This window comes from Bombina bombina, chromosome 2 (genome assembly GCF_027579735.1).
Source record: "Bombina bombina isolate aBomBom1 chromosome 2, aBomBom1.pri, whole genome shotgun sequence".
Lineage (NCBI taxonomy): Eukaryota > Metazoa > Chordata > Amphibia > Anura > Bombinatoridae > Bombina > Bombina bombina.
The window spans coordinates 1,423,144,341-1,423,159,681 of record NC_069500.1 but is presented as its reverse complement, the minus strand read 5'-3'; the positions used below and the strand labels follow the sequence as shown (position 1 = coordinate 1,423,159,681).

At 42.0% G+C, this 15,341-nt stretch overlaps 1 long non-coding RNA gene across 1 annotated transcript; it reads right to left on the bottom strand.

Moving 5' to 3' along the window:
* Positions 1 to 8,663: 8,663 nt before the first annotated feature.
* Positions 8,664 to 11,526, bottom strand: LOC128648338 (uncharacterized). Its single transcript, XR_008400582.1, has 2 exons — positions 11,405 to 11,526; positions 8,664 to 9,532 (listed from the first exon to the last, which is right to left on the bottom strand). It is a non-coding gene; the product is annotated as an uncharacterized LOC128648338 (long non-coding RNA).
* Positions 11,527 to 15,341: the final 3,815 nt, after the last annotated feature.

The window sequence follows — 15,341 nt, the reverse complement described above, 5'->3', positions numbered from 1 at the left end:
TGGCAAGAAGTCTTCATCCAGACGGCATCTTCTATATTCATCCATCTGGCGCGGAGCGGGTCCATCTTCAAAACATCCGGCACGGAGCATCTTCTTATGGTCGTCGCTGCTAAAAAAAAAAATTGTAAGTTAGAAAATTGTATTTTAATAATTTCATTTATTTTATTTTATTGTAATGTTAGTTTTTAGTGTAAGGCAGCTTAGTTTTTATTTTACAGGTAAGTTTGTTTTTATTTTAACTAGGTAGTTATTAAATAGTTATTAACAATTTACTAACTAGTCTACCTAGTTAAAATAAATACAAACTTACCTGTGAAATAAAAATAAAACCTAAGCTAGCTACAATGTAACTATTAGTTATATTGTAGCTATCTTTTTAGGTTTTATTTTATAGGTAAGTTTGTATTTAGTTTTAAATAGGAATTATTTAGTTAATAATTGTAAGGTTTATTTAGATTTATTTTAATTATATTTAAATTAGGGGGTGTTAGGGATAGGGTTACGTTAGGGTTAGGTTTAGGGGTTAATAACTTTAGTATTGTGGTGGCGACATTGGGGGTGGCAGATTAGGGGTTAATAACTGTAATGTAGGTGGCGGCAATGTTAGGGGCAGCAGATTAGTGGATACTAACTGTATGTAGGTGGCGGCAATATCTGGGGCGGCAGATTAGGAGTTAATAACTGTATGTAGGTGGTAGCGATGTTAGGGCGGCAGATTAGGGTTTAATAACTGTAATGTAGGTGGTGGCGATATCGGGAGCGGCAGATTAGGGGGTAATAACAGTAATGTAGGTGTCAGCGATGTTGGGGGCGGCAGATTAGGGGTTAATAACTGTAATGTAGGTGGCGGCGATGTTAGGAGCAGCAGATTAGGGGTGTTTAGACTCAGGGTTTATGTTAGGGAGTTAGGTTTAAACATAACTTTTTATTTCCCCATAGGCATCAATCGGGCTGCGTTACGGAGCTTTTGATTCCGCGATCGCAGGTGTAAGGCTTTTTTTTGCCGGCTCTCCCCATTGATGTCTATGGGGAAATCGTGCACGAGCACATCAAAGCAGCGCTTGATTTCGGTGCGGTATGGAGCTCAACGCAACCATATCTCCCGCACAAGCCTGCTTTATTAAAACTTGTAATAGCAGCGCTATAGGGAGGTGAAATAACGCCGAAAATGTTGCGGTCGTTAATTTCCCTATAGCGCTCAAAACTTGTTAACTAACTGATAGAGAGTTCAGTATGAAAAAGCTCATGCAACGCCATGGGATACGATTAGCAAGAGAATTCTGATTGACTGGAAAGGACAATCCAACTCAGTTTAAAGGATAAAACCCCCATGTTATTAAAGGGACATTAAACACTAAGGGGTAGAAAATTAACCAGAGGTCAGACCAATAAACGTCCCCCAATTGCCCCCATAATTTAGTGTAGTGTGCATTATTAAAATAAAATAGCATCTTTTTTCAACCAATAATAACGGCATTTTAAGGGGTTAAAAACGGCAGGTATGGGGTGTTAGAAAACAACGGCACTGAAAATTGCCTTTACATTGCGTCTATAGGAACTGTGTGCTCCCAGTAAATATACACTTATATACATAAATATTTAGATTTGCTGCCCATCACTGCGCGACTTACCCCTTTCGCTGTGCTTAGGTTCTGTGACGTATATGACGGCATCAGCATGAGGCTCCCATTGGAGCCTATGGAAGTGCGCTCTTGTGAGTGTAATTTGTCCGTGCAACACAAATGCAAGATTGCGTTCGCATTGCACCTAACTCGTAATACCAGCGCACATTTGCGTGCGCTAGTATTACAAAGTGAAGCACAAATGTCGCTTTAGCGAAAGTGATATTTCTTTCATGTAATTGGCAAGAGTCCATGAGCTAGTGACGTATGGGATATACATTCCTACCAGGAGGGGCAAAGTTTCCCAAACCTCAAAATGCCTATACATACACCCCTCACCACACCCACAATTCAGTTTTACAAACTTTGCCTCCCATGGAGGTGGTGAAGTAAAATTTCTACGTTGATATGCGCTTCTCAGCACTGTTGAAGCCTGATTCCTCTCAGAGTACAGCGAATGTCAGAGGGACGTGAAGGGAGTATCACTTATTTGAATACGACGATTTCCCTAACGGGGGTCTATTTCATAGGTTCATCTCCTACCTCCCTTTTCAGATTGATGATATACTCTCATATACCATTACCTCTACTAATAACTGTTTTAGTACTGGTTTGGCTATCTGCTATATGTGGATGGGTGTCTTTTGGTAAGTATGTTTTTATTACTTAAGACACTCTCAGCTATGGTTGGGCACTTTATGCATTTATATAAAGTTCTAAATATATGTATTGTACTTATATTTGCCATGAGTCAGGTTCATGTATTTCCTTGTGCAGACTGACAGTTTCATATTTGGGAAATAAACATATTAAGAAATATTTTTTTTCTTACCTGGGGTTTAGTCTTTTTTTCAAATTGACTACTTTTTTCTTACAAAATTGCAGGCAGCATTAGGCCCGCGGGTGCGCCAAATGCTAGACTTTATTTTTTTCTCTTACGTTGTGCGTCATACTTGACGCCAAATTTTTCATTTCTTTTATACCCCATTGCTGTTTGCCTCTTGCCTTTTTCTATGTCAGAAGGCTATGCTGTTTGTATTTCTTCCCATTCCTGAAACTGTTATATAAGGAAATTGATAATTTTGCTTTATATGTTGTTTTTTCTTTTACATTTTGCAAGATGTCTCAATCTGATCCTGCCTCAGAAGTATCTGTTGTAACTTTGCTGCCTGACATCGGTTATACCAAAGCTAAGTGCATTTGTTGTAAGATTGTGGAAATTATATCTCCAAATGTCATTTGTAATAGTTGTCATGATAAACTTTCACATGCAGAGAATGTATCCATCAGTAATAGTACATTGCCAGTTGCAGTTCCTTCAACTTCTAATGATATATAGCTATGAATTTTAAAGAATTTGTTACTGATTCTATTCAGAAGGCTTTGTCTGCATTTCCGCCTTCTATTAAATGTAAAAGGTATTTTAAAACTTCTCATAAAGTTGATGAAATTTCAAATGTCCGATAACATAATAATTTATCCTCCTCTGATGAGGATCTATCTGATTCAGAAGATCCCTCCTCAGATATTGACACTTACAAATCTACTTATTTGTTTAAAATAGAGTATATTCGTTCTTTGTTAAAAGAAGTGTTAATTACTTTGGATATTGAGGAAGCTAGTCCTCTTGATATTAAGACTAGTAGACGTTTAAATGCTGTTTTTAAACCTCCTTTGGTTACTCAAGAGGTTTTTCCTATTCCTGATGCTATTTCTGATATGATTTCTAAGGAATGGAATAAGCCAGGTACTCCTTTTATTCCTTCTTCTATGTTTAAAATATTGTATCCTTTACCAGCAATTTTGGGAAAAGATCCCCAAAGTTGATGGGGCTATTTCTACTCTTGCTAAACGTACCACTATTCCTATGGAAGATAGTACTTTTTTTAAAGATCCTTTAGATAGGAAACTTGATTCCTATCTAAGGAAAGCCTATTTATATTCAGGTCATCTTCTCAGGCCTGCAATTTCTTTGGCTGATGTTGCGGCTGCATCAACTTTTTGGTTAGTGAATTTAGCGCAACAAGAATTGGATTCTGACATATCTAGCATTGATCGCTTACTGCAACATGCTAATTATTTTGTTTGTGATGCCATTTTTGATGTTATCAAAATTGATGTTAGATACATGTCTTTAACTATTTTAGCCTGAAGAGCTTTATGGCTTAAATCTTGGAATGCTGATATGACATCTAAGTCTAGATTATTATCTCTTTCTTTCCAAGGTAATAATTTATTTGGTTCTCAGTTGGATTCTATTTTTTCAACTGTTACTGGAGGAAAGGGTTTTTTTCTGCCTCAGGATAAAAAACCTAAGGGTAAATCTAAGGCTTCTAACCGTTTTCGTTCCTTTCGTCAAAATAAGGAACAAAAATCTAATCCTTTCCCCAAGGAATCTGTTTCCAATTGGAAGCATTCCTCAAATTGGAATCAATCCAAGCCTTTTAAAAAAACAAAGTCACCCCCTAAGTCTGCATGAAGGTGCGGCCCTCATTCCAGCTCAGCTGGTAGGGGGCAGATTAAGGTTTGTCAAGGATTTTTGGATAAATTCTGTCCAAAATCAATGGATTCAGAGCATTGTATCTCAAGGGTATCGAATAGGATTCAGAATAAGACCTCCTGTGAGAAGATTTTTTCTCTCACGTATACCAGCAAATCCAGTAAAAGTTCAGGCTTTCCTGAAGTGTGTTTCAGACCTGGAGTCTTCAGGGGTAATCATGCCGGTTCCTTTTCAGGAACAAGGTCTGGGGTTTTATTCAAATCTATTCACTGTCCCAAAAAAGGAAAATTCATTCAGACCTGTTCTGGATCTGAAAATTTTTAATCGTTATGTAAGAGTACCAACTTTCAAGATGGTGACTATAAGGACTATTCTGCCTTTTGTTCAGTAAGGACATTATATGTCTACAATAGACTTGCAGGATGCATACCTTCATATTCCGATTCATCAAGAACATTATCAGTTCCTGAGATTCTCTTTTCTAGACAAGCATTACCAATTTGTTGCTCTTCCATTTGGCCTAGCAACAGCTCCAAGAATCTTTTCAAAGGTTCTAGGTTCCCTACTCTCTGTAATCAGAGAGCAGGGTATTGCAGTGTTTCCTTATTTGGACGATATCTTGGTACTAGCTCAGTCTTTACGTTCTGTAGAATCTCACACAAATCAACTAGTGTTGTTTCTTCAAAAACATGGTTGGAGGATCAATTTACCAAAAAGTTTCTTGATTCCTCAGACAAGGGTCACCTTTTTAGGTTTCCAGATAGATTCAGTGTCCATGACTCTATCTCTAACAGACAAGAGACGTTTGAAATTGGTTGCAGCCTGTTGGCACCTTCAGTCTCAGTCATTCCCTTCATGTGCATGGAAGTTTTAGGCCTCATGACTGCAGCATCGGACACAATTCCTTTTGCTCGTTTTCACATGAGACCTCTCCAGCTTTGTATGCTGAATCAATGGTGCATGGATTATACAAAGATATCACAGTTAATATCCTTAAATCCTAATGTTCGACACTCTCTGACGTGGTGGTTAAATCACCAGCGTTTAGTTCAAGCAGCTTCCTTTGTTCGGCCAACCTGGACTGTGATCACTACAGACGCAAGTCTTTCAGGTTGGGGAGCTGTTTGGGGATCTCTGACAGCACAAGGGGTTTGGAAATCTCAAGAGGCGAGATTACCAATCAATATTTTAGAACTCTGTGCAATTCTCAGAGCTCTTCATTTGGCCTCTGTTGATGAGAGAACCGTTCATTTGCTTTCAAACAGACAATATCACAACTGTGGCATATGTCAATCATCAGGGTGGGACTCACAGTCCCCAAGCTATGAAACAAGTATCTTTTATACTTGCTTGGGCGGAATCCAGCTCCTGTCTAATTTCTGCAGTGCATATCCCAGGTGTAGACAATTGGGAGGCGGATTATCTCAGCCATCAGACTTTACATCCAGGGCAATAGTCTCTCCATCCAGATGTGTTTTCTCAGATTGTTCAGATGTGGGGTCTTCCAGAGATAGATCTCATGGCCTCTCATCTAAACAAGAAACTTCCCAGATACCTGTCCAGGTCCAGGGATGTTCAGGCGGAAGCAGTGGATGCGCTGACACTTCCTTGGTGTTATCATCCTGCTTACATCTTCCCGCCTCTAGTTCTTCTTCCAAGAGTGATATCCAAAATCATCATGGAACAATCGTTTGTGTTGCTGGTGGCTCCAGCATGGCCACACAGGTTTTGGTATGCGGATCTTGTTCGGATGTCCAGTTGCCAACCACTTCCGTTAAGGGCGGACCTACTGTCTCAAGGTCCATTTTTCCATCAGGATCTTAAATCATTAAATTTGAAGGTATGGAAATTGAACGCTTAGTACTAAGTCATAGAGGTTTCTCTGACTCAGTGATTAATGCTATGTTACAAGCTTGTAAATCTGTCTCTAGAAAGATTTATTATCAAGTTTGGAAGACCTACATTTCATGGTGTTCTTTTCATAAATTCTCTTGGCATTCTTTTAGAATTCCTAGAATTTTACAGTTTCTTTAGGATGGTTTGGATAAGGGTTTGTCTGCAAGTTCCTTGAAGGGATACATCTCTGCTCTTTCAGTTTTATTTCACAGAAAGATTGCTATACTTCCTGATATTCACTGTTTTGTACAGGCTTTAGTTTGTATTAAGCCCGTCATTAAATCAATTTCTACTCCTTGGAGTCTTAATTTGGTTTTGAAGGCGTTACAGGCTCCTCCGTTTGAGCCTATGCATTCTTTGGAAATTAAACTACTTTCTTGGAAAGTGTTGTTCCTTTTGGTCATCTCTTCTGCTAGAAGAGTTTCTGAGCTATCTGCTCTTTCTTGTGAATCTCCTTTTCTGATTTTTCATCAGGATAAGGCGGTTTTGCTGACTTCATTTAAATTTTTACCTAAAGTTGTGAATTCTAACAACATTAGTAGAGAAATTGTTGTCCCTTCCTTGTGTCCTAATCCTAAGAATTCTTTGGAAATATCCTTACATTCTTTGGATGTAGTGAGAGCTATGAAATATTATGTTGAAGCTACTAAAGATTTCTAGTCTATTTGTTATATTTTCTGCTCCTAGGAAAGGTCAGAAGGCCTCTGCTATTTCTTGGCTTCTTGGTTAAAGCTTTTGATTCATCAATCTTATTTGGAGTCGGGTCAGGCCCCGCCTCAGAGAATTACAGCTCATTCTACTAGATCAGTCTCCACTTCGTGGGCTTTTAAGAATGAAGCTTTAGTTGATCAGATTTACAAAGCAGCAACTTGGTCTTCTTTGCATTCATTTACTAAATTCTACAATTTTGATGTATTTGCTTCTTCAGAAGCAGTCTTTAGTAGAAAAGTTCTTCAGGCAGCTGTTTCAATTTGATTCTTCTGCTGATGTTTTAAGTTTTTCTTTTCATTATGAGAATAACTTTTATTTTGGGTTGTGGATTATTTTTTCAGCGGAAAATGGCTGTTATTATTTTTATCCCTCCCTCTCTAGTGACTCGAGTGGAGTTCCACATCTTGGGTATTACTATCCCATACGTCACTAGCTCATGGACTCTTGCCAATTACATGAAAGAAAACATAATTTATGTTAGAATTTACCTGATAAATTCATTTCTTTCATATTGGCAAGAGTCCATGAGGCCCACCCTTTTTATGATGGTTATGATTTTTTTGTATAAAGCACAATTATTTCCAAATTCCTTTGTTGATGCTTTTTACTCCTTTCTTTATCACCCCACTACTTGGCTATTCATTAAACTGAATTGTGGGTGTGGTGAGGGGTGTATTTATAGGCATTTTGAGGTTTTGGAAACTTTGCCCCTCCTGGTAGGATTGTGTATCCCATACGTCACTAGCTCATGGACTCTTGCCAATATGAAAGTAATGAATTTATCAGGTAAATGCTTACATAAATTATGTTTTTGCGCTCCATTTGTAATCTAGCCATAAATAAATCATTGCTTGAATGATTTATTCAAGGTAAAGATTAGCCTGATAATAATTTGTTCATGTATTTTTAAAAGCACTGGGCGCCGCCATATTAAAACTTAGGTTAACTTTTCTGCTGAGGCCAATTAGGAATGGGTATAAATAGCTAACTAGAGTGTGCAACCAATGGCTGTGTGGTTTATTGCTGTGTCTGCACTTCCATGTTTTACAAGAATTGGAAAGCCCATGATATTCAGAATAAAATTACAGGAAAGGAGAACAAAATAAATAACGGAAGTATAAAGCAAAGCTGTTTTACTACATATAATTAAACAATTTATATTAATATCTTGAGGTATTTAAAGGGACAGTTTAGTCAGAATTAAACTTTCATGATTCAGATAGGTCATGCAACTTTCCAATTTATTTTTTATCATCACATTTGCTTGTTCTCTTGGTATTTTTTGTTGAAAGCTAAACCTAGGTAAGCTCATATACTAATAAGCGAATATGCATTTTGACAGTTTTTCACATCTAGACAGCGCTAGTTCATGACTGCCCTATAGATAGCTTTGTGTTCACTCCCGTGGAGTTATTTATGAATCAGCACTGATTGGCTAAAATGCATGTCCGTCAAAAGAACTGAAATAAGGAGGCAGTCTGTAGAGGCTTAGATCAGTGCCTGCTCAAGTTATTGTGTTGCTTGGTTTCCGAGAATGCAATGATGCCCCCCAGTAGTTACATTACTGATTAGCAAATCAACCCACTAGCCTGTTCGTTGACCTTACTAAGCCTGCCTACCTGCATGGAACCAATGTTTATTCACAATTGCTCAATAAGTGGGAACGAAGTTAAGGAATATATATACTTGTCCCCCCTTGAATGTTGCCCATGATTGGTTTTGTGTCTTTGTGTATGATAAATTTTTGCTGCTGGGAGCCTGTGACTTACCCCACAGAGACAGAGGACAGGGGTAGTCTGGGTATCACAGTGACTGAAGAAATGTAGATTCTCCAGCACCTGTGTATCAAACGGGTGACAACGCCATCCAGGACTCCACACCAAAAAGTCCCAAGTATAATGCAATATAAGAAACCAGATGGCAGCACTCAGGGATAATAAAAGATCTATATTTATTTACATCTACTCCAAACAAAGATAGGATGACAACGTTTTGGGTGTTACCCCTTAATCGTGTTGTATACATGACATGCAAGAATTGCACCTTATAAACCTTAAATCCCTCCCCTTCATCACAATTAACACAACTGTGTTTACAAACTCTCAGGTAAATGCAAAATATACTACCACCTAGTGGTCATAAAAAACCTACAATATCCAACTAACATTAGCCATCTAGTGGACAAAAACATATATTGCATATATTTTATCAAAAATGTACATATATATAGAACAATCAAAAGACCCATAGAACACACCATATATTGAAATACTTTTGTATAACATCAAATAATGCTTTTATGTAGTAATATCAGTAACTTTCTGAGGATAAAAATAATACTACCACTAAGGATTACAAAAAAAAAGGATAAATCAAAATCCTTATTCATGCCCATTGGACCCTTAGATTCCAACTTATGGATCCAATATAACTCTGTTATCTCCATCAGAAAATTCTGATTCCATCAGCCAATCAGAATTTTCCTACCTTAATTCCGATTGGCTGATAGAATCCTATCAGCCAATCGGAATTCGAGGGACGCCATCTTGGATGACGTCCCTTAAAGGAGCCTTCATTCGTCGGTAGTCCGTCGGGCCAGCAGGATGTTCCGCGTCGGAGGTCTGCAAGATGGATCCGGAAGAAAGAAGATTGAAGATGCCGTTGATAGAAGACTTCAGCCGGATCATGGACCTCTTCAGCTCCCGCTTGGATGAAGACTTCAGCCGGATCATGGACATCTTCAGCCCCCCGCTTGGGCTTGGATCAAGACATCGGAGGAGCTCTTCTGGATCGATCGGTGAACCTGGTATGGTGAAGATAAGGTAGGAAGATCTTCAGGGGCTTAGTGTTAGGTTTATTTAAGGGGGGTTTGGGTTAGATTAGGGGTATGTGGGTGGTGGGTTGTAATGTTGGGGGGGGGTATTGTATGTGTTTTTTTTACAGGCAAAAGAGCTGAATTCTTTGGGGCATGCCCCGCAAAGGGCCCTGTTCAGGGCTGGTAAGGTAAAAGAGCTTTGAACTTTAGTAATTTAGAATAGGGTAGGGCATTTTTTTATTTTGGGGGTCTTTGTTATTTTATTAGGGGGCTTAGAGTAGGTGTAATTAGTTTAAAATTGTTGTAATATTTTTCTGATGTTTGTAAATATTTTTTTATTTTTTGTAACTTAGTTCTTTTTTATTTTTTGTACTTTAGTTAGTTTATTTCATTGTATTGATTTGTAGATATTGTATTTAATTAATTTATTGATAGTGTAGTGTTAAGTTTAATTGTAGGTAATTGTAGGTATTTTATTTAATTAATTTATTGATAGGGTAGTGTTAGGTTTAATTATAACTTAGGTTAGGATTTATTTTACAGGTAATTTTGTAATTATTTTAACTATTTTAGCTATTAAATAGTTCTTAACTATTTAATAGCTATTGTACCTGGTTAAAATAAATACAAAGTTACCTGTAAAATAAATATAAATCCTAAAATAGCTATAATATAAATATAATTTATATTGTAGCTATATTAGGATTTATTTTACAGGTAAGTATTTAGCTTTAAATAGGAATAATTTATTTAATAAGAGTTAATTAATTTCGTTAGATTTAAATTATATTTAATTTAGGGGGGTGTTAGTGTTAGGGTTAGACTTAGCTTTAGGGGTTAATACATTTATTAGAATAGCGGTGAGCTCCAGTTGGCAGATTATGGGTTAATGTTTGAAGTTAGGTGTCGGCGATGTTAGGGAGGGCAGATTAGGGGTTAATACTATTTATTATAGGGTTAGTGAGGCGGATTAGGGGTTAATAACTTTATTATAATAGCGGTACGGTTCGCTCGGCAGATTAGGGGTTAATAAGTGTAGGCAGGTGGAGGCGACGTTGTGGGGGGCAGATTAGGGGTTAATAAATATAATATAGGGGTCGGCGGTGTTAGGGGCAGCAGATTAGGGGTACATAGGGATAATGTAAGTAGCGGCGGTTTACGGAGCAGCAGATTAGGGGTTAAAAATAATATGCAGGGGTCAGCGATAGCGGGGGCGGCAGAATAGGGGTTAATAAGTGTAAGGTTAGGGGTGTTTAGACTCGGGGTACATGTTAGGGTGTTAGGTGCAGACGTAGGAAGTGTTTCCCCATAGGAAACAATGGGGCTGCGTTAGGAGCTGAACACGTTTTTTTTTCAGCTCAAACAGCCCCATTGTTTTCTATGGGGGAATCGTGCACGAGCACGTTTTTGAAGCTGGCCGCATCCGTAAGCAACGCTGCAGTGGAGTTAAATATGCCTGTACGCTCCCTTTTTGGAGCCTAACGCAGCCATTCTGTGAACTCTCAATACCAGAGTTAGATTAAAGGTGCGGCCAGAAAAAAGCCAGCGTTAGATACGTGGGTCGTTACCGACAAAACTCTAAATCTAGCCGTTAGTTCTGATATTAGATTTATGTTTAATCTTTCTCTTATCTGGCGAGTTGATTCGCCTATATAAATACAGGCACATGGACATTTCAATAAATAAATAGAATGTATGACAACCCTTAAAGGGACAGTAAACCTTCAGAAAAAAATAAACTATTTAATCAAACATATATTAAAATGAATTTTCCTAATTATATGTTGTTATTTTTTTTTTTAAGTTTTAATCTGATAAACTCAATATAAAAATTCCCTATTTTTCACTCCCTCCGTTTACCTAATTATGCAAAGCCATTCACGGATGGCTCTAGCCCTCAGGAGCGCGCACCTCCATATTTAGTCCCATGATTCCTTTCTTTTAGCAAGGCTGTCAGTAGGAGTAGTATTTGTCTCTGTCTCTAACATAGTCACGTGATCACTACTCTCGGCGCATGATTGAGTAGTGTTTAGCACATGCACATTTTTTTTAACAAGCTTCACACTTGAGAGACATGCGTGTATGTTTTAGTCCCAGTGCACATGTGGCCGGGATCGCGCATTGCCGCTTAGCATATTCACTTAGCTAATTTGAATAATCAATTTCATTGGCCAATTGCTTAGAGCCATTTCAGTGACTGTCTGCTAATGAGAGATAGCAGCATGAAGCGGTTTATTCCGAAAAAAAAAAGTATGGTCATTTTATGTAATGCTCTTAAATATACACACGCAATGTATTATCTATGTACTTTGGTAACAGAATATTAGTTGTTAAAATGCACAGTTTTATGACCTTTTATTATAGAATTTATTCCCAGTTTTGGGGGGTGTAAAAGGGGAGCCTTTGATCATGTTGCAATTCAAGAATATTTAGCAGGGAAAGCAGCCTGTATTCTTTTTTTTTTTTTTTACTGAAATGAACCCCAATGTATCACATTCTAATACAGGGCCGGATTTATAATAAGGCAGAGTAGGCATGTGTCTACAGGTATCCTCCAAGGAGAGACGCCTGTCATAAATACCAGTCAGATGACAACCTTAACTAAGATGGCGGCAGTAAAATAACTGTGCATGAGCGGCTCTGTAGCTTACGGGCACCTAGGCTGTAAATCTGGCCCTGTTATAATAGTGATTTTTTCCTGCAGGTGAAGTGAATAACTCAATGTATTTTTAGACACACTTTCAAGGGTTAACAAGGGTCATCTCTGTATTGCACATTTATTTGCTGTTAGTAACAAACAGATGAGGGTTTGGGATTGGGAATATCAGGAGGAAGGTTGGTTGTCCGGCCTGCAGCTCCTTCCTTAAGTGTTGAATGATGGTCTTATAGACAAGTTTGGTTGGTGCTATAAAGTGATAGGTGTGTGCTCTAATGTGATTATCATTAGCCCCAGTCTGTCCCTATAAAACATTCACAAACTTTACTTTATAAGTTTATTTTGGTTTTGATAAATAATGTTATTAAATTTTACTTTATTTTCCAGCTTCCTTCTTTTGTTTGGTAAAGGTTATGTATGTGGGGGGGGGGGGGGCGGGGGTTCTGACAGACAAACTAATCCCCCCCATGCTGTGATGTCTCCCCCCCCTCCTCTGAAGCTGCCATCCCCTGCTGATGCAGCCGCCTCCTGCACTGATGCCCCTGCTGTGCTGCTGCCACCCCCTGCTGATGCAGCCACCTCCTGCACTGATGCCCCTGCTGTGCTGCTGCCACCCCCTGCTGATGCAGCCACCTCCTGCACTGATGCCCCTGCTGTTCTGCTGCCACCCCCTGCTGATGCAGCCGCCTCCTGCACTGATGCCCCTGCTGTGCTGCTGCCACCCCCTGCTGATGCAGCCACCTCCTGCACTGATGCCCCTGCTGTGCTGCTGCCACCCCCTGCTGATGCAGCCACCTCCTGCACTGATGCCCCTGCTGTTCTGCTGCCACCCCCTGCTGATGCAGCCACCTCCTGCACTGATGCCCCTGCTGTGCTGCTGCCACCCCCTGCTGATGCAGCCGCTTCCTGCACTTGTGCCCCTGCTGTGCTGCTACCACTCCCCTGCTGATGCCGCCGCTTCCTGCACTTGTGCCCCTGCTGTGCTGCTACCACCCCCCTGCTGATGCAGCAACCTCCTGCACTGATGCCCCTGCTGTGCTGCTACCACTCCCCTGCTGATGCAGCCGCCTCCTGCACTTATACCCCTGCTGTGCTTCTACCACCCCCCTGCTGCTGCAGCCGCCTCCTGCACTTATGCCCCTGCTGTGCTGCTACCACCCCCTGCTGATGCAGCCACCTCCTGCACTGATGCCCCTGCTGATGCAGCCGCTTCCTGCACTTGTGCCCCTGCTGTGCTGCTACCACTCCCCTGCTGATGCAGCCGCCTCCTGCACTTATACCCCTGCTGTGCTTCTACCACCCCCCTGCTGCTGCAGCCGCCTCCTGCACTTATGCCCCTGCTGTGCTGCTACCACCCCCTGCTGATGCAGCCACCTCCTGCACTGATGCCCCTTCTGTGCTGCTGCCACCCCCTGCTGATGCAGCCACCTCCTGCACTGATGCCCCTGCTGTGCTGCTGCCACCCCCTGCTGATGCAGCCGCTTCCTGCACTTGTGCCCCTGCTGTGCTGCTACCACTCCCCTGCTGATGCCGCCGCTTCCTGCACTTAATAACTCAATGTATTTTTAGACACACTTTCAAGGGTTAACAAGGGTCATCTCTGTATTGCACATTTATTTGCTGTTAGTAACAAACAGATGAGGGTTTGGGATTGGGAATATCAGGAGGAAGGTTGGTTGTCCGGCCTGCAGCTCCTTCCTTAAGTGTTGAATGATGGTCTTATAGACAAGTTTGGTTGGTGCTATAAAGTGATAGGTGTGTGCTCTAATGTGATTATCATTAGCCCCAGTCTGTCCCTATAAAACATTCACAAACTTTACTTTATAAGTTTATTTTGGTTTTGATAAATAATGTTATTAAATTTTACTTTATTTTCCAGCTTCCTTCTTTTGTTTGGTAAAGGTTATGTATGTGGGGGGGGGGGGGGCGGGGGTTCTGACAGACAAACTAATCCCCCCCATGCTGTGATGTCTCCCCCTCCTCCTCTGAAGCTGCCATCCCCTGCTGATGCAGCCGCCTCCTGCACTGATGCCCCTGCTGTGCTGCTGCCACCCCCTGCTGATGCAGCCACCTCCTGCACTGATGCCCCTGCTGTGCTGCTGCCACCCCCTGCTGATGCAGCCACCTCCTGCACTGATGCCCCTGCTGTGCTGCTGCCACCCCCTGCTGATGCAGCCACCTCCTGCACTGATGCCCCTGCTGTTCTGCTGCCACCCCCTGCTGATGCAGCCACCTCCTGCACTGATGCCCCTGCTGTGCTGCTGCCACCCCCTGCTGATGCAGCCGCTTCCTGCACTTGTGCCCCTGCTGTGCTGCTACCACTCCCCTGCTGATGCCGCCGCTTCCTGCACTTGTGCCCCTGCTGTGCTGCTACCACTCCCCTGCTGATGCAGCAACCTCCTGCACTGATGCCCCTGCTGTGCTGCTACCACTCCCCTGCTGATGCAGCCGCCTCCTGCACTTATACCCCTGCTGTGCTTCTACCACCTCCCTGCTGCTGCAGCCGCCTCCTGCACTTATGCCCCTGCTGTGCTGCTACCACCCCCTGCTGATGCAGCCACCTCCTGCACTGATGCCCCTGCTGATGCAGCCGCTTCCTGCACTTGTGCCCCTGCTGTGCTGCTACCACTCCCCTGCTGATGCAGCCGCCTCCTGCACTTATACCCCTGCTGTGCTTCTACCACCCCCCTGCTGCTGCAGCCGCCTCCTGCACTTATGCCCCTGCTGTGCTGCTACCGCCCCCTGCTGATGCAGCCACCTCCTGCACTGATGCCCCTGCTGTGCTGCTGCCACCCCCTGCTGATGCAGCCACCTCCTGCACTGATGCCCCTGCTGTGCTGCTGCCACCCCCTGCTGATGCAGCCGCTTCCTGCACTTGTGCCCCTGCTGTGCTGCTACCACTCCCCTGCTGATGCCGCCGCTTCCTGCACTTGTGCCCCTGCTGTGCTGCTACCACTCCCCTGCTGATGCAGCAACCTCCTGCACTGATGCCCCTGCTGTGCTGCTACCACTCCCCTGCTGATGCAGCCGCCTCCTGCACTTATACCCCTGCTGTGCTTCTACCACCCCCCTGCTGCTGCAGCCGCCTCCTGCACTTATGCCCCTGCTGTGCTGCTACCACCCCCTGCTGATGTAGCCACA